The 22,674-nt window shown below is 42.7% G+C and overlaps 1 pseudogene; it reads right to left on the bottom strand.

The window, feature by feature from the left end:
* Positions 1–17,615: 17,615 nt before the first annotated feature.
* LOC118998074 (immunoglobulin heavy variable 1-2-like) lies at positions 17,616–18,183 on the bottom strand (annotated as a pseudogene).
* Between the last annotated feature and the right edge of the window lie 4,491 nt (positions 18,184–22,674).

Below are 22,674 nucleotides of genomic sequence, written 5' to 3' on the forward strand. Positions count from 1 at the left end.
CTTCCTTCCTGGGGCTGGTGGGTATAACTTTAGTGTAAAGTAATTAACCGTGGCAGTTCAGTCTTATTTTAACCACTAGCATCTGTGGTTCTGTAGACATGTGACATAGTTCTAATCAGAAAAGCAAGAAACATATTCACCACTGATTTATTTGAATTAGATTTCAGAAGCTTCATCTCCATCTTTTTTCATCCATTTTCATGTCTGCACATGGTATTTGGGTATGCTGTCACCTCATATACAGGAAATAGGCATCATATGGGCATGAAGTCACATGGTGTGTGGGTCATTGTGCAGAACTGGGGAGAGATCCTCCCAGGTACATGCATGATGGGATTAAGCAAACCTGAGCGAACACTTCCACAGCTTATGCTTTGTATTGTGATTTTCCCCCTCCTGTAACAAGTCCAAGTTACCCTATATCACTTTCCTCAGAAATACCTTCATATAGTAATTGAGTCATTAATATGTTAGATTGGCCAAAATTTGTTTTGTTTTTCTATAAGGTGGCTCTAGTAGCATTTAGTTATTCTTAAATTTATTTGAAACAAACTTTTAGATTGTATTGACAGCTGTCATTTCAGCATGCATTTTAAAACATTATAAAAATTGGTGTTTTTATTTAGACATTTTAATATTAAAGGTGTGAGAATATGCTATTTTTAGCATGTTATGCTTTATTATTTCAAGAAAGTGAAACCACAACTGAAAAGCAAGAAAAAATTATGTGGAGAAGTTTCTGTTACTGATTGAATGTGTCAAAACTGGTTTGTGCTCTAGGGGATGTATCAGTAAAAATATTCCTGCATGGAATCTGAGATGTTAGCTGCCAATCCTCTCCTCTAGGACTTTAATGGTTTCACGGCTTATATTTAAGTCTTTTATCCACCTTGAATTTATTTTGGTGTATGGTGTAAGTTGGTGCTCGAGTTTCATTTTTTTTTGCATGCAGCTGTACAGTTCTCCCAACACCATTTGTTGAAAAGGCTATCTTTACTCCAATTTATGTTACTGCCCCCTTTGTCAAATATTAATTGACTGTAGAGATTTGGGTTTATTTCTGGGCTCTCTGTTCTGTTCCATTGGTCTATGTGCCTGTTTTTGTGCCAGTACCAGGCTGTTTTGATTACAGTGGCCTAGTAATACAGTTTGATATCAGGTATTGTGATCCCTCCTACTGTGTTCTTCTTTCTCAAAATTGTGGCTGCTATTCGGGGTCTTTTATGGTTCCGTATAAATTTTTGAACTGTTTGTTCTATGTACGTGAAATATGTCATTGGTATGTTAATAGATATTGCATTGAATCTGTTAATTGTTTGGGTAGTATGGACATGTTGATGATGTTAATTTTTCCAATCCATGAACACAGTATATGTTTCCATTTGTTTGTGTCTTCCTTGATTTCCTTCTTCAGTATTGTGTAGTTTTCTGCATACAGGTGTTTTACCTCCTTGGTTAGGTTTATTCCCAGATATTTTATTTTTGGTTTTGTTATATTGAATGGGATTTTTTTCTTTATTTCGGCTTCTGCTGTTTCATTGTTGGTACACAAAAGTGCCTTTGATTTCTGGATATTGACTTTGAATCCCGCTGTTTTGCCAAATACATTTATTGGTTCGAGCAGTTCTTTGGTAGAGGCTAGAGGATTTTCCATGTAGGCTATCATGTCATCTGCAAACAATGCCAGTTTCTGTTCCTCCTTTTACAATTTGGATGCCTTTTATCTCCTTTTCTTGTCTGATTGCTGTGGCTAGAACTTCCAATACTATATTGAATAGAAGTGGTGAAAGTGGACAACCTTGTCTTGTTCCAGTGGAAAGGCTTTTAGTTTTTGCCCAGTGAGTATGATGTTGGCTGTAGGTCTTTCATATATGGGCAAAGGACTTGAACAGACACTTCTCCAAGGAGGACATACAGAGGATCCAGAGACAAATGAAAAGATGCTCAATATCACTAGCCAGCAGAGAGATGCAAATTAACACCACAATGAGATACCACTTTACACCAGTCAGAATGGCAATCCTAAACAAAGAAACAAACAACAAGTGCTGAAGAGGTTGTGGGGAAAGAGGGATCCTCATTCATTGTTGGTGGGATTGCAGACTGGTACAACCACTATGGAAAACAGTATCGAATTTTCTAAGAAAACTAGGAATGAACATGCCTTCTGACCTATCAATTCCGCTTTTAGGAGTATATACTAAGAACCCTGAAACACTAATCCAAAAAAGCCTATGCACCCCGATGTTCATAGCAGCACAATTTACAATAGCCAAGAGTTCGAAGCAACCTAGATGCCCATCAGTAAATGACTGAATCAAAAAATTATGGCACATTTACATAATGGCATTCTATGCTGCAGAAAGAAAGAAGGAGTTCCTACCTTTTGCAACATCATGGATGGAACTGGAAAGCTTTATGCTGAGTGAAATAAGCCAGGCAGTGAAAAACAAATACCATATGATATCACCATTAACAGAAATCTAAACAACAAAGCAAAAAAGCAAGCAAAATATGACCAAAGACACTGCAATAGAGAACAGACTGACAGGGACCAGAGGGGAGAGGGGAGAGAATCACAGGGGAAAAGGGGAAAGACTCATGTGAACAAGTATAAAGGACACATGGACAATAATTAAGTTGGGGGGCGGAAATGGGAGGGTGGTAGGGAGCACTGGGGGGCATGGCTGGGAATATCAGGCAGAAAACTGTACTTGAAGAAGAACTAAATAAAAAAAACTTTTTTGTGAATTTTCATGAATGGGTCTTCTCACAAGATTATGCTCCATGATTGGATACACAATTAATGTTCATAGTGATAAAATCAAGACATAAATTGACAGCAATCAATGTTATTATATGTGGGAGATAGCCAACACGCACATAATGTGCAAATCAGTAATGTTATTGCTGAAAGTTTTATTAAAAAAATGTGTTTTTTGGACTTCTGGCCAAGATGGCGATGTAGGTGGAAACTCTGTCTTCCTGCACAACCAGATTTAAAGAAAACAAAGATTTAAAGACAACAGAAACCCAGTAAGGCTTACAAGGTGGCTGGCTGACCACGGACACACATTTGCACACAGAGAAACCAGTCAGATTTAAAAATGGCCAGTGAGATGTACTGCACAACCCAGGTCCTCAGCAATGAGAAATAAAGCCTAAAAACACTCATTGGAAAAAAATTCCAGGGGCTGAGTTGCCGGGAGAGGCTCCTAGCCCCACAGGAGAGTTCACTGGGGAGACCCACAGGGTCCTAGAATGTACACAAGCCCACCCACCAAGGAACCATCACCAGGAGGGCCCAGTTTGCTTATGGGAAGTGGCAGAGGGGACCAACATCCAAGAGAAGGAGTAAAAATGCCATAGCTGCCTCTCTGACCCTGCCCCCAGTCACAGCCCAGCGACTGGGCTGAACTTCCCTGGTGAACCCCTAATCTTTTGCCCTTCATATGTAACAGATGTGAACAGACCAAAACCTTATGGCTCAAGCAAAAGAAGAGCTCAAGGTCCCAGAGCCAATACTTTTAAGTGACCAAGATATAGCCAACCTATAAGATGCACAGTTCAAAACACTGGTGATCAGGATGTTCCCTGAACTGGTTAATTTTAGTGAAAAATTAGATGAAAAAATTAAGGCTACATTAAGTGAAATGAAGCAAATTGCACAGGAAACCAAAAGTGATGGAAACAAATCTGGGGCTTAAATCAATGGAGTGGACAAGAAGAAAGAAAGAAATGACCAAACAGAAAAGAATGAAGAAGTAAGAATTCAAAAAAAGTGAGGAGAGGCTTAGGAACTTCCAGGACATCTTTGAATGTTCAAACATCTGGATTATAGGGGTACCAGAAGGGGAAGAGGAAGAGCAACAAGTGGAAAAACTTATTTGAATAAATAATAAAGGAGAACTTCCCCAATCTGGCAAATGAAATAGACTTCCAGGAAATCCAGGAAGCTCAGAGAGTCCCAAAGAATTTGGACCCAAGAAGGAACACACCAAGGCACATCATAATTACATTTCCCAAGATTAAAATGAAGGAGAGAATTCTAGAAGCAGCAAGAGATAAGGGGACAGTCACCTACAAAGGAGATCCCATCAGACTGTCAGCTGATTTCTCAAGACAGACCTTACAGGCAAGAAGGGGCTGGAAAAAAAGTATTCCCAGTAATGAAATACAAAGACCTACATCGAAGATTGCTCTATTCAGCAAAGCTTTAAGTTAGAATGGAAGGACAGATAAAGTGCTTCTCAGATAAGGTCAAATGCAAGGAATTAATCATCAACAATGTTAAAGGGACTTATCTAAGAAAAAGAAGATAAAAATATGAATAGTGAAAGGACAGAAAACTCACAATTATTAACAACCACACCTAAAACAAAAGCAAATTAAGTGGAGAACTAGATCAGGAACAGAACCATATAAATGGACATCAAAAGGAGGGTTAACCACAGGGGAGTGGGAGGAGGAGAAGGGGGGAGAAGGTATAGAGAATAAATAGCCTAGATGGTAGGTAGAAATTAGACAGGGGGAAGGGCAAGAATAATATGTGAAATGTAGAAGCTAAAGAACTTATGACACATGGACATGAACTAAAAGGGAGGGAGTGTGCAGGGTGGAGGAGAATGGGGAAATGGGACAACTGTAATGACATAGTCAATAAAATGTATTTAAAAATGTGTCTTTTATTTTACAGAGAAGAAAACATATGGGAATTTTGGGCAATCCAATAGAATGCCAAGTGGAATTGGAAAGGAAATAAAGAAGGGAATTATCCCCACTTCCAGAGAGCCTAAAGCAAGTTTGTGAGGTGCAGTGCAACTTTCAGGAGACATGGCTGTATTCAGGACTGTGTCCACTCATTTCATTTTTATTGGGAACATTCAGAACATCTTATAGTTTTATAGAGGTTCCTATTGAGAACATTGACCTAGTATTTGAAGGGGATTCATAAGTCAGCAAGGAAACTGGAGGCTATTAACCAGGACTTACTATACAAATCTGAATTTTTGAAGGACATTTCTTGTTCTTACCAGAGATTTTAACTATGTACATGATAAATGTTCCATGCCACTTTGGTGTGTGTTTTTGAATTCAGCAAGGAAATCCACACCAAGCTGTGTGACTCCCTCTGCCTCTGTGTGGTGTCACCTATACTTGATTCTGTAATCATGTTGCCAAGTCTATGACCATCACCACTGAGGACAATTTTCCTTAGAAATTGGGTCCATGCACTTCTGCTGCCCACTCTTCAGCATGCACATGTTGGCTTGTTTGGACACACTGGCTGTGTGAGGCTGGACTGACTTCAGTTCAGTAGAGGATCTGGTTAAATTCAGTGGACATGGGTCAGAGGTATGATGATTCATTGCAATTCAGCACAAGAGTGTCTGAAAGAGACTCTGCCTTTTGTTCATGGGAGAATATTGTGCTTCTTTTCAGCAGACATTTCTAACTCAGAGACTTCAAAGATGAGTGCAGAACCTATAATCCAGAGAGGTGCCTTGAGAGAAACAGTTACAGGAAAAGGAAACCAGACAGGAAGCCAGCCCAAACCTCCAACTGTACCTGTTCCTTTGATGGTCCTTGTGTTCAGGGACACTGAGCACCACCCAGTGGTCACAGCCTTGGTTTGTCCAAGAGGCCACACATCTGGTAACAGTAAGCATCTGGGACTTTGCCCTTTCCACTGGCCACAATGTTCCCCAGACCCTAATCCAGAGAAAAAGAATGGGATATACACAGAGAGGTTGTAGGACCCCTTTTCTGTGGTGAGAACATGAATAAGTGTCTGTATCTAGTGTTACCCATACTCTAGAGCTGTATACGCCTGCAGATTCAGAGTACTCAGGACAATGGAAAAGTGTATTGCCTAACCTGCTCTAAAGTCCTAGATCAGCTGATGTGAGTCAGGTTCAATTTGAAGTGTCACATACACCTGCTGCTAAAGTGTGTGTTGGGACTGGGACAACTATGGTGGATACATATAGTCCCTGTCCTATCTCCTCTGTTATCAGGAGCACTTCCTGTGTTCCCCATGGCTGCAGAGGCTAAACTCCCTGAGGACACCAAGTATCCTTCCCCATAATGCAGCCACAGATCCCATAACAGGCCCATCTGGCTCCAGGATGGAATCCCACCTACAAGACAAAGACTAAAACCTCAGCTCTGTGTGTATTGCTGGCACATTCAAATCTCCTAAACAAGACAAAGGGGATCACAAAAAAACCCAGGTCCACTTGTAACTCCAATCTCACCAGACCCTCCCAGGCTCTAAAGGGCCAAGTGATCCCCCCTCATATGTGTGCAGTCTAATCAGGATAGTGGCACCAAATATTCAGTCCAAGTAGTACTCATTTATTTGAAAGACTACAGGACTAGGTCGAATTGGGCCTAGCAATGTAGCAGGTGGGTGTTGGACACTGCCTGTGCACACAAGGTGGGCAAACTGGTCCTGTTCCTCAAGACATGCAGATGAGACTCACAGTGGTTCTCTGCTCACAGTCCTAGGAGAGAGTAAAGGGTCCCTGAAAGTCACTACTGAATGTACCAAACGGACCCCTCCTTCACCCTGGAACTACCACGTGGCCCCTCCAGCAGTCAGATCCTGGTCTTCTAGCAATGGCACTGCTCCCTCCCTGAGATGCTGCTGTCAGAGTCACCTTGGTGGGCAGAATCCCCTCAATTCCCCACCACCATGTTCTGTGTGGTCTCCCAATTACATATCTGTTTCTGTGGACTGGATACTCCTTCACAGACTGAGACCCCATGATACCAAAAGGAGGGAACTCCCTGGTGCCATATCCCTTGGACTTACTAGTCACAGCATCTCTGGGAGGGGGCTCACTCTCTCCTTGTCTCCTCCCATCTTCTTCCCTATTTCTCTTTATAAAGTTTCAGACCAGCTATATTTTAACAGGTTTTTCAAGTTGACTGCTCTGGTCTGAGCATGCACATGGAGCTTCAAGCTTTCTTATTGGCTAATATGTTTGTAACATGAAATCCAATAGTTTAACAAAGGTGAAATTTGTGTTTATTTGTATCCTGTCAGTTGGAGGGAGAGGAGCCCATGAAGTAGTCACATCCTGTGTGTGACACTTCTGTCCTTTGTAACGGACCTTGTTGTGTTGAATGTTTATGAAAAAGAATTCAATATCTCATCTGTCTGCTACACTAACAGGGATGTGGGTCTTCTAAGGAGAGAAAACAAAGGAAGACATGGCTCTGAGAATGTAGGAGGTGAGGGGAACCCCCAGATCCTGGCAGGAAATGACATCTCCCCCAGGCTTTCCTGTTCTGCAGAGGTGGGGCTCAGCTGATAAGCATCCAAGTTGTTCTACAGAAGGTCCCTGGGATATCTCTGTGCCCTCTGTGCATAATAGCATGTGGCTGTGTGTGTAAGGCCCATGCTGGTCTTTGTTATAATCACCTAGTTATTGAGGATGTCTTTGGAGATTTTGAGTGTGCTCTTCAGAGATGAGTTGTAATACTTATCATTGCCCCACCAAACATCTGAGAGCCACTCATGTGCCCTCCCAGTAGGAAGACAGATTCAGACAATACCTGGGCTAATACTGCTCGCTGAGAACCCAGAGAAGGAGCAGGTTAGTGTGAGCATATGTGGGAGGGTCTCATCAGCCCAGGGCCAGACTACTGCAGGGTGATCTCAGTCAGAAATCCTGGGAAGAAAGAACAGAGATAGGTGAAGCCACATGAGGACAACAGCAGGAGTCTTTTCATCCCTGAGGATGTCCCTGACTGGAGCACTTACAGGAAGCGTTGGTCAGCAGGAGGAAAATGGACCACAGTGCGTTTATGGCAGGAAGAAAAGAAGTCAATGACCCAACACAGTACCCAGATTTACAATCAAAGGGGTGTGGGGCTGGGTGAAATTTTCAGTCACTCTCGTGATTTTGACCCCTACAGAAACTCAGAACTCTGCAGTAGGGGGCAAGTCTGCGCTGGAGGAGCAGGGAGACCTGAGCTACAGGGTCCAGGTGTGGTCTCCCTGGGCACAAATACACCTTTGACAGCGATGAGAAGGAAAACCTAGATGAGTGCATTCCCCATCATTTGGACCATGAGGATGAACTCACAGGAGAGGGATCCTCACAGGGTTCTGCAGGGACAGGAGGTGAGCTGGATTTCATGAGCCTGGGGGACATTTGTATGTCTTTCTTCTGTGTACATTTCTGAGCTGACAGGCAGATCTTCTCTGCTCCTGCCTTGGATTCCAGACAATAGGGGAAGAGAGAGGGGGGCAGGATATTGTGGTCTGGACCCAGAGGAATTCTGCTGATCTGAATATTCTGGTAGTTTTCTACTAATACTGACACTACACTGGGATGGAAAGTTGGATATTTAAGGTCCTCCAGTGCAGGTAGTCAATAAAACTATTCAGGAGATGTCCTGAGACAACACTATGGTGGCAAAACTAACTCTTTTGCTGTGGTTCTGAGACACACAGGCTGATGACCCTCTGCCAGGCTTACTTCTCTGAGACAAGGCTTACTGCCACACATCAGTCATACCTAGCATGTTTGAAGTGTTGGCAGCACAAATCCCACTATCTTACTGCCAACAGGTGAGTCTCTGCAAGAGCACCCTTGGCCTGAGGAATCCCATATTTGGGGAGAAACCGAGATACAAAAACCCTCCTCAGTTCTGTGTGCACAGACTTCCACAGCCAGGTCCTCAGAATGCAGGTAATAGGTGCCTGTCACCCAGGTTGGTGTCCACACTCACATCCTGGTGTCTGTTATGTGACACACTAAGGACTTTGAAACTTTGAGGTGGGTCCACTTCATGACTACTGTCAGTGGAGTAGCAGAGTGAATGTTGAGCATAGGGGACAAACTCACTGTCTACAGACAGAAATTACCTGCCCATTACTAAGCTCCTTAATACAGCCCCTGGGAGCTGCCCTGCCAAGACTTGGCGTCACTGACTTGCAGGGCGGTGCCTGAGGTCTTGTAGGTAAGTGCAGTGGAGAGAACAGCACAGATCTTTCCTCCTCATGCTGAGACATGGCAGATGTGGCCTCACTGTTTATGCTTCTATCTGAAAAGTAGATTTGGGATTGAGTAGCAAATAGATATGTGAACTCCGTAAAAAAGATGCCAGCTCTATTAGATATTTTCATCACTAATATTAATATCATTACCCACCTTGGAGGCAGGAAGGTCCTCTATAATGCCTCACCTCTGATTAGATGAGGAACATCTGCTCCAAGCCTGACATGTCACACCTGGGACAGGTTACCAACTATCACCCCAGTGTCCTTCCTACCACACCGTATTATTTAGATCCATTTGCTTTATTTCATTTTTAATTATTTTATTGTTCTTCAAGTATAGTTGTATTCATTTACCCCCAACCTCTCCCCCAACTCTAGCTAAATGCCCCTCCCTCCTTTGCTTTCACCCCCCTTGTTTCTTCCCATGTGTCCTTTATACTTGTTTCTGAAAACCCGTTCCCACATTACCCCTCCCATCTTCCCTCTGGTTAATGTCAGATTGTTGTCAATTTCAATGTCACTAATTATATTTTGCTTGCTTTTTCCTTTTGTTGATTAGGTTCCACTTAAATGTGAGATCATCTGGTATGTTTTCTTAAATGCATGGCTTATTTCACTTAGCATAATGCTGTCCATTTGTTTTAAATCCAAAAAAAACTTCTCTGCTCCTCTTCTTTGTATGAACAAAGACGTGAATGCAAGATAATGCACCCTGGGTATTCAATAATATTTTTTGAATGAATTAAGTAATAAACTCTACCTGCCTGGATGTAAGTTATCGAAGAGTCACCAGAAATTGGAGGAAGCATCTCAAGAAGAAAAATGCGAGCCCTTTGTTTAGAACCTAAAAATGTGGGCTAACCTATTACAGGTCAGTAGAGGGGAAGAGACAGATCCTGATGTCCAAGGCCAGGGAGCCCCATATTCATCAGGTGGCCTCTGGCTCCTTGGTTTGAATTGATGTACACAGATCAGTCCTGGCCACAGGGAGACTATGATTCTGGATGGAAGTTGGTGCACATTATTGTTCATTGAGAAGAATTTATAACTGGTGTGCATATGTTGATGTGGGTATAGAAGGGCTACTCAGGTGTGCTCATCCCTGGGAAAGACAATGTTAGTTCTACTGAAAAAAAGTCTGTGACATTGTAGACATTAATAACCTCTTTGGGGGGACAGAGATCTGGTCATACTGACTGTGTGGACCCCATTTGGTCATATAAGAAAATAAATAAAGATAGAAATGAGATGCCTTTCAAGGTTACCAGTAAGGGACACAACTAAATAAATAAACTTTCATGATGAGAGGGAGAATTAAAAGTGCAGGAGGTTTGTGTTGAGGAAATGGAAATGTTTCACCTCACCCTATATCCCCTACAAAGTGATCAGAGTATGAAGTAAGAACAGAGTGTGACCCTAGAGAACATGGACCTTGTTTGGGAGGAGATGGAGTGTCTGTGAGGATTATTAGGAGACAAAAGTGTGAACTCTTCAGAGAAGCAGACAGTACTTCCAGATCTTGTCTTCTCAGAGGAGCCTCACTACCTCATTTCTCTTTTATTCTCACCAGGGGTATCCAACCTGTGGCCTGTGGGTCTCATTCATCCCAGTGTGGCTATGAATATGGCCCAACACAAAACTATAAATTCATTTAACACATTATGAGATCTCCACCCAGGATTGTGTGGCTCAATGGATTGCATGCTGACCCGATAATCAAAGCATCCCAGCTTCAATTATCACTCAGGGCACATGATAGCACTATACTCCAGGTCCCAGTAGCAGGCAAGCAAAAGGAAGTCACACACTGACTTTTACTTCCATGTATTTTCCTTTTCTTTCCCTCTCTAAAGATTAAAAAAATATTTAAAACAAAACATTATGAGCCCTGGCTGGTGTAGATCAGTGGATTGAGCATGGGCCTGCAAAACAGAGGATCACGGTTCAATTCCCAGTCAGGGCACATGCCTGAGTTGCAGGCCAGTTCCCAGCAGGGGCCACATGAGAAGCAACCATACATTGATATTTCTCTTCCTTTCTCCTTCCCTTCCCGTCTAAAGATAAATAAACAAAATATTAAAAACTGTGAAATTTTAATAGTTACATGTTGCAAAGTATTTAATGTGTGGACCAGGAAAATTCTTCTTCCAGTTTGGCCATGATACAACAAAATGCTTGACATCCCTGGAGCTAGACAATGTGGTAAAATGAGGTTAAACATTGGAGACTCAAGAAACACAGTCATGGCTAGAAATGCTTAGATAAAAATGTAGTTGGAGATTGGGGAGTGTGGGATTAAAGTAGAGAAATATGTTTATGGAAATTCTTTTTTAAAATATATTCTATTGATTATACCATTACAGTTGTTCTATTCCCCCCCTTCATTCCCCTCCACCCACACACTCCCTCCCTCACCATTCTCCCCCCTTAGTTTATAACCACGTGTCTCAAGTTCTTTAGATTCTATTATTCCTCCACTATTCTTGCCCTCCCCTATCTATTTTCTACCTACCATCTATGCTATTTTCTGTGCCTTCTCCCCCCTTCTCCTCCTCCCACCCCCCTGTTTCTAACCCTCCATGTGTTCTTCATTTCTATGGTTCCACTCCTGATCTAGCTGTCCTCTTGGTTTGCTTTTTTTTTAAGTGTGGTTGTTAATAACTGTGTATTTTCTGTCCTTTCACTGTTAATATTTTTCATCTTCTTTTTCTTATATAAGTCCCTTTAGCATTTCATATAATAAGAGCTTGGTGATGATGAACTCCTTGAACTTGACCTTATCTGAGAAGGACTTTATCTGTACTTCCATTCTAAATGAAAGGTTTGCTGGATAAAGCAATCTTGGCTGTAGGTCTTTGGATTTTATGACTTGGAATACTTCTTTCCAGCCCCTTCTTGCCTGTAAGGTCTCTTTTGAGAAATCCGCTGACAGTCTGATGGGAACTCCTTTGTAGGTGACTGTCCCCTTTTCCCTTGCTGCTTCTAGGATTCTCTCCTTCATTTTAGTCTTGGCTAATGTAATTATGATGTGCCTCGGTGTGTTCCTTCTTGGGTCCAACTTCTTTGGCACTCTCTGAGCTTCCTGGATTTCCTGGAAGTCTATTTCCTTTGCCAGATTGGGGAAGTTCTCCTTTATTATTTGTTCAAATACGTTTTCCACTCGTGGTTGTTTCTTTCCCCCTTCTGGTACCCCTATAATCCGGATGTTGGAACTTTTAAAGATGTCCTGGAGGTTCCTAAGCCTCTCCTCATTTCTTTGAATTCTCATTTCTTCATTCCTTTCTGGTCGTATGTTTTGTTCTTTCTTCTGGTCCATTCTATTGATTTAAGTCCCAATTTCCTTTCCATCGCTATTGGTTTCCTGGACATCTCCCTTCATTTCAATTAGTTTAGCCTTCATATGTTCCTCTAATTTGTGACTATAATCAACCAGTTCTCTGAGCATCCTGATAAATAGTGTCTTCAATTGTGCTTCTGAGAGGCTGGCAATTTCTTGGTCACTTAGAGTTATTGGCTCCGGGACTTTGAGTTCTTCTTGCGCCATCTTTTGGGCTGTTCGTGCCTGTTCCGTAGCAGGATCAGAGCCCTAAAGTGTTCACTAGAGCAGGGCAACTAAGTCGCTGGGTTGTGACGTTGTATGTGGGGGCGGGTTCAAAGAGGGACAATGGCTTCCCGTCTGCCGCCTGCCACCGGGGCCTCCACTGGCGCCATAGCCACACCGTCACTAGGCCCACGCGTTTCGTTCCACTGCACGCGAGTGTGCCACCGCCGTCAGCCCTCCACCACTGGGTTTGCCCCCTGGGGCCTGCGTGGTCCGTCTCACTGTGCGCGAATGTGCGACCACGGTCAGTCTGCCCCGCACTCCGACTGGTTCCGGGCTGCCTGTGCGCCTAGGTCAGGGGATCTGTCCTGCCCAACCCAGCTCCGCTGCTGGCTCCACCTCTCTTACTGTCCCCATTGAACGGTAGTCGTCGGACTTCCATATAATTCCGTTTTCTGGTCTTTGGGTGTGTCCTTGTTCTCCAAACCTTTGTTGTATTCAAACTTGTTTGTGGGAGAAGGCACAGTGTTTCCACCTATGCCTCCATCTTGGTGGAAGTCCCTGGTTATGGAAGTTCTTAATGCAAATTATTATATGAAATGATGGATATATGCCTTGACTGGTGTCCTCAGTGTGTTGAGTGCTGGCTGGTGAACCAAGGGGTCACAGGTTCTATTCTCAGTCAGGGAATAGGTTGTGGGCCAGGTCTTCAATAAGGGCACACAAGAGACAACCACACATTGATGTTTCTCCCCCTCTCCCCCTCTCTTCCTACCTCTCTATAAACAAACAAACAAACAAACAAATAAATAAATATCTTTAAGAAATATCAGATATAAATAAAACCTCATTGATATGAAGAGCATTATTTCATGTCTCTATTGATTACAGAATAAATAAATCATTTCAATACTCTCTCATTACTTAAGCTGGTGGGTGTAATTTTATGTAAACTCTTCCTCATTGGCATCTTAGCCTTATCCTCATCATCATGATCTGTGTCCATGTGGGCCTGTGTTGTACCTGTAATCATGGAGCAGGGCAGGGCTTAAGTTGGGAACCCTGTGTTCATCAATAATAAACTTGGGAAGAATCATCTCTTCTCTCTCACATTCCCAATTTATGTCTATATAGAGTATTTGAGAATACTGTCACCATGTCCATACATAGTGGACAACCACTTAATATGAAACCGGTACACAGAGTGTATCAATGTGAAAATGAGAAAAGGAACTCTGTCCATGGGGATACATTAATATAAATGGTAAATGAACCCCTTCTAAACTCACATACATTCAGGATTGTCATTTTCTTATGGTGGAATTTTCCTCAGTGTTTAATCAATTCAATCTCTTTCCCCTTTTTATGAAATAGCCACATATAATATATGGAGTCGCTCAGATAAGAAAGCACTGGCTTGACAATTTACTCATGTGCCAGGTTCCAGGTTCCACACCTGTGTGGTTCATCTCGGACAGGCAGGTGTCATGACTACATTCCACAGTTGGGCTCACAATTATGTAGTCTCCTTCAGAAGAATTTCAGTGCAAACCATCAAGTTATTAGAGAGAGATTCATGGAGAACTTGAACCTGATACTGTTTGTTGATGGATTGCACATCGATATTAAACCTGGAGGCTGTTAACCAGAATGGAGTAAAATAATGTTATTTTTTAAAACTAACTTTTAAAAGAAACTGTTACTTTTAAAATAAAGTTATGGAACTTTCTGTTTTATCTAAAATCAGCCCAGACATTGGAAGGTATTGCATTTCTTAGGCCTTGGCAATCAGGACGAAGCCAGAAAAAGAAACAGAGGTCTGGGAGCAGTGTATGGTGAGATTCTCTGGAAAAGAAATGGGTGCTCATATCTCTAGGAAACCTCATCATATGAACAATGTGAGGAAGCCTGCAAGCGCTCATCCGTCCTGTAGACTGGAATAATATGAGGGTGGAAGGCAATACAAAAACATATTGCCCAGACACTAAGCGAATGCTCTAAGAACTCATTATGCCAAACAGACTTAACCTGGGTTACTATCACATCAGAACCCTCAAAGGATTAACCTACAGAGAAAACCAAAGTAGTTGGTGTGAAATATCTATGTTTAGCATATGATTTTAAGTAAAAAAAAAAGAATGAAAAAATTTACAGATGCCTACCTCACTTAGATTGCTTAAAACACCTGCTTGTTGGAATCAGATATTTTCAAATGACTCTTGTTAAATCCCCCTTTCAAACCGCATACATGGCATAGACACACTGGTATCATCTTCAGTCAACACGAGTCTGAAAACTTCCAGACATAGCAGAGCTTGTTTCCTTCTTTTGTGTTACAGAATCAGCAAATCCTGAGCCAGTGGTGAAGGTGAGACCCTGAGTGCTTAAGGGTCCTATCAATGATTTAGATGGTTTCATCCACTTCACTCTACAAGGCTTGTGAACTTGTTGTTTTTATTGTGTGTTTGTTTCTGTGACACCTGGAGCTAATTCCCTAACAGAAACCTGTGGCCCATTCACCTGACAGAAGCTGCTTGAACTTGCATTTTCCCCACTTACATGTGCAGTGACAGAGATGCTCACTGTCTAGATTTGTCACAAACCTGTGCTGTTTTGTGTGGCCGGAACACACACACCAAAAGGTCACCACCACCCACAATCTCTGCAAAGAATGAAAAAGAACATTTTTATATAAAAAATATTTGCAAGTTCATTTTCTTTAAACTGCTGTGTCCAAAGTCCCTCCCAGTCTCAGCAGAGGCCCCCCTTCTTCACCCCAGTTCACATCAGTTGTCCTCTGTTACATGTGAATGGAGAGAATCATGCATTCAGTGGCTTTCACTCTCAACTGCCCTCTGTCCTACTGCATTCAGACAGGAAAGAATAGTTAAAAGGGTCCATCTTGTATACCCCTTCATGTCGTCCACAGATTAATAGTGATTTTCTGCTCCCTCTTGCTAACAGGCTCTGTGGTTTTCATTCACTGAGTTCTATATATATTGCAGTGAACATGATGCAAAGTTTACTCTTGAACCTCATTGGAAGGTATTTTATCAAGTGTTTCAACAGCAAATGCAGCAGTGAAACTCCATAAAATTCATCTTTGGGTTTAATATTACATGAAAAGAACTACACACAATTCTATTCAATTGGAAGGTTAGTTTATTAGGGCTCCTTAAACTCACAATCTTTATATATTTGGGGGAATCCTGTCATCTTTGGAAGCAGATATCCAAACCAAGGCCTTCCAAAATATGATCCTCTTGGATGGAGAAAGAGCCCACCAAAGACTTTGGACCAAGACCCTGATCTCTCTATCATTATCATTATCACCGGTGGTGTGACTTTGCCCCCAAGTCCCACCATCCACCACAGATGAAAATAACACTACCAAGACATGATCTGCTTGGGGAGGAGAGGTGGCCAATTTCTCAGAGGAAAAAGTCCAGGAGCCTCTTCCTCCAGGAGCTTTTATTGAGTTGTAATACACAGGAATGCAGTGGGGCAAGGATCAACCAGTAGATTAAGTTTCAAAGAAATCTGAGGGCTTAGTCTGAGTCAGTGTCTGTCAGGAAAGGGGGTTGCAGAAACTTTGGGAGACATACTTACTCATTTCCTGCTCAGACCCTTAACATATGAATGAAAGCACTCTTAGCAAAGCAGGTTTCAAAAGACTTTTAGGAATTCTTTCTTATGCCTGATTTACCCGGGATACTGCTCTAGCAAGGCAAGGAGCGGTACCACCTCCCCATCACAGGTTTTCAGGCTTAAGTGCATTAGAGCCAGGAAGTGCTTCTCCCAGAGGAGATGGGGACTCAAGCTATGTCAGAATAGCCAGGGGGGTGAGGGTCCATCACTTCGTCTTTGTCGCAGCCCCCACTGAGTTCTTTCATGATGGCCTCCCAAGTGATCCTGTCTGGCTTAGGTTGCCCCTCTTTCTGAGGAGTATTACCTGTCATGGACATTGACCATGCTTTGGGGGCAGGGGGAGTAAGCTGAGGCAGCATTTACTACCAGATACAAGCTTTGTCTCCGGTGGCTCTCATTCCAGAGGTTTCTCACTTATCCACGGGGGTAGTTACAATTCCTGAATCCATGCAGAGTGCTTCCCAACAATCACCACCACCATCATCAATCATCTTCATTTTCATTTGCTTACTTATAATCATTCTTTTCATTTTATATATACATTGTGGTTGTCCACACAAAATGACTATTTTTTCTCATTGTTGTTCATCTTTTATTGTTGATAAGTGAAATTGGTAGTCAGACTTGATTTTATTTCATGTGTGAATGCTAGCATCTGATGCCCCTTCTCCATCTGTCCACATAGGAAATCTGATAGGAAAGGCTGCACACGCCTCTTTAGATGTCACTGGGAAATTGAAACCACACAATACCAGTAAGTAGAACCACCCCCACTGTTTCCTTCTCAACAGAATAAAAACCCGAATCAGTCCTATTTCCTGGCTTTAAGAAAGCACATCCAACTTGCTGAGGACCTTTCCCAATCCTCCCAGAGATTTAAAAATTGTGCAGAGTAAACCTTCCACATCCCTTTGGTGTATGTGTTTTAGTCTCCAGTCTGGACATTCACACCAAGCTATGTGGGTCTCTGTGTCCTGTGTGGTGTCACCTATACCGGTGCTGTGAGCATGTTGCCAAGTCAGTGAACATCACCACCAGGGGTGTTTTACTTTCTGGCATTCATTTCATTTTGTTTGCCTCTAATGCCCAGTCAAGCATGGATGTTCCCTGGTGCTGGCCAGCTTGAACACTGAGCTGTGAGGGCTGGGCAACACTGTTGGGCCCAGCAGATCCTCAGGTTAGTTTGTGATGACATAGTTCAGAAGGTGTAATGATTCATTGGAACTAGGCCAAGAGTGTCTGAAAGAGACTCTGCCTTTTGTCTATGTGAGAATATTGTGTTTCTTTACAACATTCTTTTCAATCTCAGAGACTTCAGAGGTGAGTTCAGAATGAGGAATCCAGAGAGGTTTGTTGAGGGAAACTTACATGAAGAGGAAACCACACCGGAAACCAGCACAGAACTCCTACTTAACATGCTCTTGAGAAGGTCCTTGTGTTCAGGGACCTTGAACCCCCCAGCATTCCTAGCCCTTCATGCAGGGAGGTTTTGTGTCTGGGTTCATGCTTTGTTCCCTTCACTGTGGCTGTAGTACCGTAATACACAGCTGTGTCCTCAGCTCTCAAACTGCTCAGCTCCATGTAGGCTGTGCTTGTGGACTTGTCTGCAGTCATGGTGACTCTTCCCTGGAACTTCTGTGCATAGTTTGTACCATCATTGTTAGGGTTAACTCTTCCCATCCACTCAAGCCCTTGTCCTGGGGCCTGCCATACCCAGTTCTTATAGTAGCTGGTGAAGGTGTATTCAGAAGACTCGCAGGAGACCTCACTGAGACCACAGGTTTCCTCACCTCAGCCCCAGACTGCACCAGCTGTACCTGGGCTTGGACACCTGTGTAGAGGAGGTAGGAGTGTTTGGAAATTCCCCTTGCCTCTTCCTGTCCACATCCTCAATCCAAGGAATTTGAAGTCCCTTACCTGTAGCTACTGCCACCAGGAAGAGGGCTCTGCAGCTCCAGTCCATGGTGAGGGGCTGTGCCATCAGGACTTCTATAGGGGAAGGTGTGGCTGTGGGTGATGCTCTCAGGCAACAGAGAGAGGCATATTTAACTAGTCTACCTCTTCTTATTTGCATATTTATGAGATACAGAGTTTCATAGCTGAAGACTTGATGCCACCTGACAGAAATAAGAGGGCACAAAGACCATGATCAGTGGGAGTCTGAGACTCCATGTCTAATCAGTGTTTCAGGATATGTGTCCTGTGCAAGGTCCTTCAACTCTGTGCTGACATAGCTCCTCTAATTGAAGAACAAGCCTACACAGGATATGCTCCACGTTTTGAACCCACTTTTGGGTGACATAGAGAACACCTGGATCTGTTCTGGACTCATTACCTGAATGTCTTATTTCTGAATCAGTGTGTCTCTAAACACTGTACCTAGTGAGTTACTGCAACCATCCTTGTTCCCAGGTCCTCACAATTCAAATATAAAGAAGCCCCACGAATAACACTACTGTCATTTTAATGTGTTATTGAGTTTGGTAAATTTTCTGACAAAATATGATATTTACAGTCAACTGGTGTCTACTCTTGTTTTAGATAATTTCATGAAAGCAGAAAGACCTAGGGCCTGACAGTTCATTCCTACCCAGCTTATCTGCATTTGTTCCTGGGCAGTAGCCCTGAGCTTGTGGGACCTGCATGCCCCCTGTTGCCCATCCCATGCCCTGCAGAAGAGGTTCCTGTATGGGCTGACAGTGAATGGACTTCTCAGGACCTCTTGTCTAGAATTGAAGACAGTACCCTGAATTCAGGATGCTCCCCAGGGACATCATGTGCCACTACATCTCTAGGCACAGAGAACTGGCTTAACTAAGCCCCAGTGACTCACCAGGGAGCCATCAAGCCTGGAGTCTATGAAGCCACAAGGGAGCCCCTTCCCTGGGGCTGGCAGATGTCCCAACTCAGCCAATACCAAAGAACCCTGAAGTTCTTGGGAAGCATGGGGTTCTCTAATGTCCTCTGGTTCCTCTGCCTGAAGGTCCCATCTGAGTATCTCTGTATGAGGCCCTAATGCCATTGCACATCTACTGATCAATAAATCACACACACAGTTATTTTTCAACTGGTGCCCACTGTCCAACATGTATGTGTCCTGCTGCTGGCCAGCTTAGACACTGAGCTGTCTGGGTCTGGGCTGTACTATTGGCTTCAGGACAGACTCAGCCTTTTGTCTGCAGGAATATTTTCAGAGACTTTAAGGGTGAGCACAGAATCAGGAATTCAGAGAGGTTCTGAGGGAAAGTGTTACAGGAAGCGAAAACCAGACAGGAAATTTACCCAAACCTCCAACTGCACCTGTTCCTCGAAGTGTCCCCTTGTGTTCAAGGACCCTGAAGGCCACATGGCAGTCACAGCATCTCCTATAGGGAAGTTTGTGTGTTGGCTCTCAATGACTTCCCCTCAATGTGTCTCTTTTTTTCCGTAATACATGTCTGGTCCATTGGCTCTCGAGTTGTTCAATGTTTAAAACACCTGGCTCTTTCATACTTATTAATTTTTAGAGAAAGGAAAACAGAGAGTGCAGGAGAGGGAGAGAAACAACAATGTAAGGGTGTCTTCCACAGGTCCCCCACTAGACATGGTCTAGAGTCCAGGCATGTACCCTGACTGAGAATAGAACCAGGGACCCTTTGGATTGCAAGCCAACACTCAATCCACTGAGCCATACTAGCCAAGGCTAAATACACTTGGCTCTTGGAGGTGTCCCTGGTGATGCTGGGCTGAAATGTCAGCATTGGGTTAGAGTCTCTACTTACATCACTCTGTATAACACCAATCCACCCCAGGCCTTTCCATGGAGCCTTATGTGTCCAGTGCAGATGACTGCTCCTTAAAGAGCATCTAGAGGCAGCGCAGGTGAGGGAGAGCATCTGCGAGGAATTCACCAGTACTGGGCCTGACTCCTGCAACATGGGACAGAACATCTGGGGACAAGGAGCATCAGTTCTCAGCCATGTGCATTCATCACCATCCTATAAACCCTTGTCTGACATCTGATACAATCACACAGAGGATCTGTAACCAGGCATAGGAGAACACTGAGTAGCATCATCTTCTTTTAGAACACAGTTTTGCCTTGCCCAAAGACCTCAGCCCCATGAGAGGTGGATCCGTGAGAACCCACAGCCCAGTGAATAATTTAGTCTGCAGCTGAAAGTGGAATTTGCATGTGGAACAGCCTTTTCCCTATAAGTGGGGAGAGTCAGAGGTCCAACACCCTGACCATTCAATGACCTCAGTGAGGATGACGCTTCTCTTGAACTTGCTCTCCATGCATATCACAGAGAGAGGATCAAATGGTTTATGAGATACATTGGAATTGGAGTGAATGTTGGAATCGCCTTTCTGAGCATAAGAAGTGGTGGACTAAATAATTATGCAATGCTTTTTGAAAAAAAATATTGTTGTTCAATTACAGTTGTCTGTATTTTCTCCCCACTTGTCCCCACCATCACCCCCAAACCCACCTCCCTCACTTTCTTTTACACTTCCCCTTGATTTTGCCCATGTGTCCTGTATGGTATTTCCAGAAAAGCTTCTTCCCACTCTCCCTTACCCTCTCCTCTCTGGCTATTGCTAGATTGTTCTTAATTTCAATGACTCTGGTTATACTTTGTTTGCTTTTTTCTTGTGTTGATTTTGTTCCAGTTAAGGTAATATCTGTCTGTGTTGTTTGTCTTTTATTGTGCACCTGGCTTATTTCACTTAGCATAATGCTCTCCAGATCCCTCCATGCTGTCGCAAAGGGTAGGAGTTCCTTCTTTCTTTCTGCTGCACAGAATTCCGTTGTGCAAAGGTACCAGTTTTTTGATCCACACATTTACTGATGGGCACTTATGTTGTTTTTAGCACTTTGTCTATTGTAAATTGTGCTGCTATGAACATTGGGGTGCATAGGTCCTTTTGGATTGGTGTTTCAGGGTTCTTAGTGTATAATCCCAGCAGCAGAATTACTGGGTCAAAAGGAAGATCCATTTTTAGTTTTCTGAGGAAATTCTATCCTGTTTTCCACAGTGGTTTTATCAGTCTGCATTCTCATCAACAGTGCACCAAGCTTCCCTTTTTGCCACATCCTCTCCAACATTTGTTTGTTGATTTGTTTATGCTGACCATTCTGACTGATGTGAGGAGGCATCTCATTGTGGTTTTAATTTACATCTCTCTGATGGCTAATGATGCTGAGCATCTTTTCATGTGTCTCTGGATCCTCTGTATGTCCTCTTTGGAGAAGTGTCTGTTCAAGTCCTTTGCCCATTTTTTATTTTTTTTTGTCTTCCTGGAGTGGAGTCCTGTGAGATTTTTATATATTTTGGAGATCAAGCCTTTATCTAAGGTGTCATTGGCAAATAAGGTTTCCCATACAGTTAGCTCAGTCTTCATTTTAATGAGCGATGGATTAGTTTTCAATTCAATGGGTTGGCAAATATGTCCATTCTCTTTTTTTTTCAAATATGAGATCAATTTTCTGTAAAATAAAAAAAAAACAACTTATGTTTTGTTTATATTGGATATTTCTGCTATCTGCCATATCATATAATGTTGACTGTTCTCAGTTAATGCCAATTGTACTGATACCAACTTGAACTGGTCTACCTGACCATGGAGAAACTCTCAGAAATGAATCTCCAACACAAATCTCTACAAATGGCTTTTGACACATTTGATCAGTCACAAATCTCTGTACACTGCACCATTCTTCTTCCTTACATTACTGTAATATTTTTATCTTCCTTTAAAATAAATCATAATACACAGAAAATTGTGTGTATTTTCTTTGATCTTCAATGTAAAATTGCTACACAGAATTTACAAATTATAATTTTTGACATTTTTTATTTAATTCTTGCTTAAGTACAGTTTTCTCTCTTATAGAGAACCAGCCATGCCCACCCCCCAGTGCTCTCCACCTCCCTCCCATTTCCACCCCTACCTTAGTTATTGTACATGTGTCCTTTATATTTGTTCATGTGAATCCTTCCCCTTTTCCCCTGTGATTCTCTCCACTCTCCCCTCTGGTCCCTGTCAGCCTGTTCTGTATTTCAGCGTCTTTGGTCATATTTTGCTTGCTTGTTTGTTTTCTTGTTTAGATTCCTGTTAAAGGTGAGATCATATGGTATTTGTCTTTCACGGCCTGGCTTATTTCACTCAGCATAATGCTTTCCAGTTCCGTCCATAATGTTGCAAAGGGTAGGAGTTTCTTCTTTCTTTCTGCTGCATAGAATTCCATTGTGTAAATGTACCATAGTTTTTGATCCAGTCATTTACCGGTGGGCATCTAAGTTGCTTCCAACTCTTGGCTATCGTAAATTGGGCTGCTATGAACATAGGGGTGCATAGGTTCTTTTGGATTGGTGCTTCATGATTCTTAGGATATACTCTTAAAAGTGGAATTGCTGGGTCAAAAGGCATGTTCATTTTTAGTTTTCTTAGAAAATTCCATACTGTCTTCTATAGTGGTTGTACC

The sequence above is a fragment of the Sturnira hondurensis genome, unplaced genomic scaffold (assembly GCF_014824575.4).
Source record: "Sturnira hondurensis isolate 20B ecotype Veracruz unplaced genomic scaffold, ASM1482457v3 Scaffold0013793, whole genome shotgun sequence".
Classification (NCBI taxonomy): Eukaryota; Metazoa; Chordata; class Mammalia; order Chiroptera; family Phyllostomidae; genus Sturnira; species Sturnira hondurensis.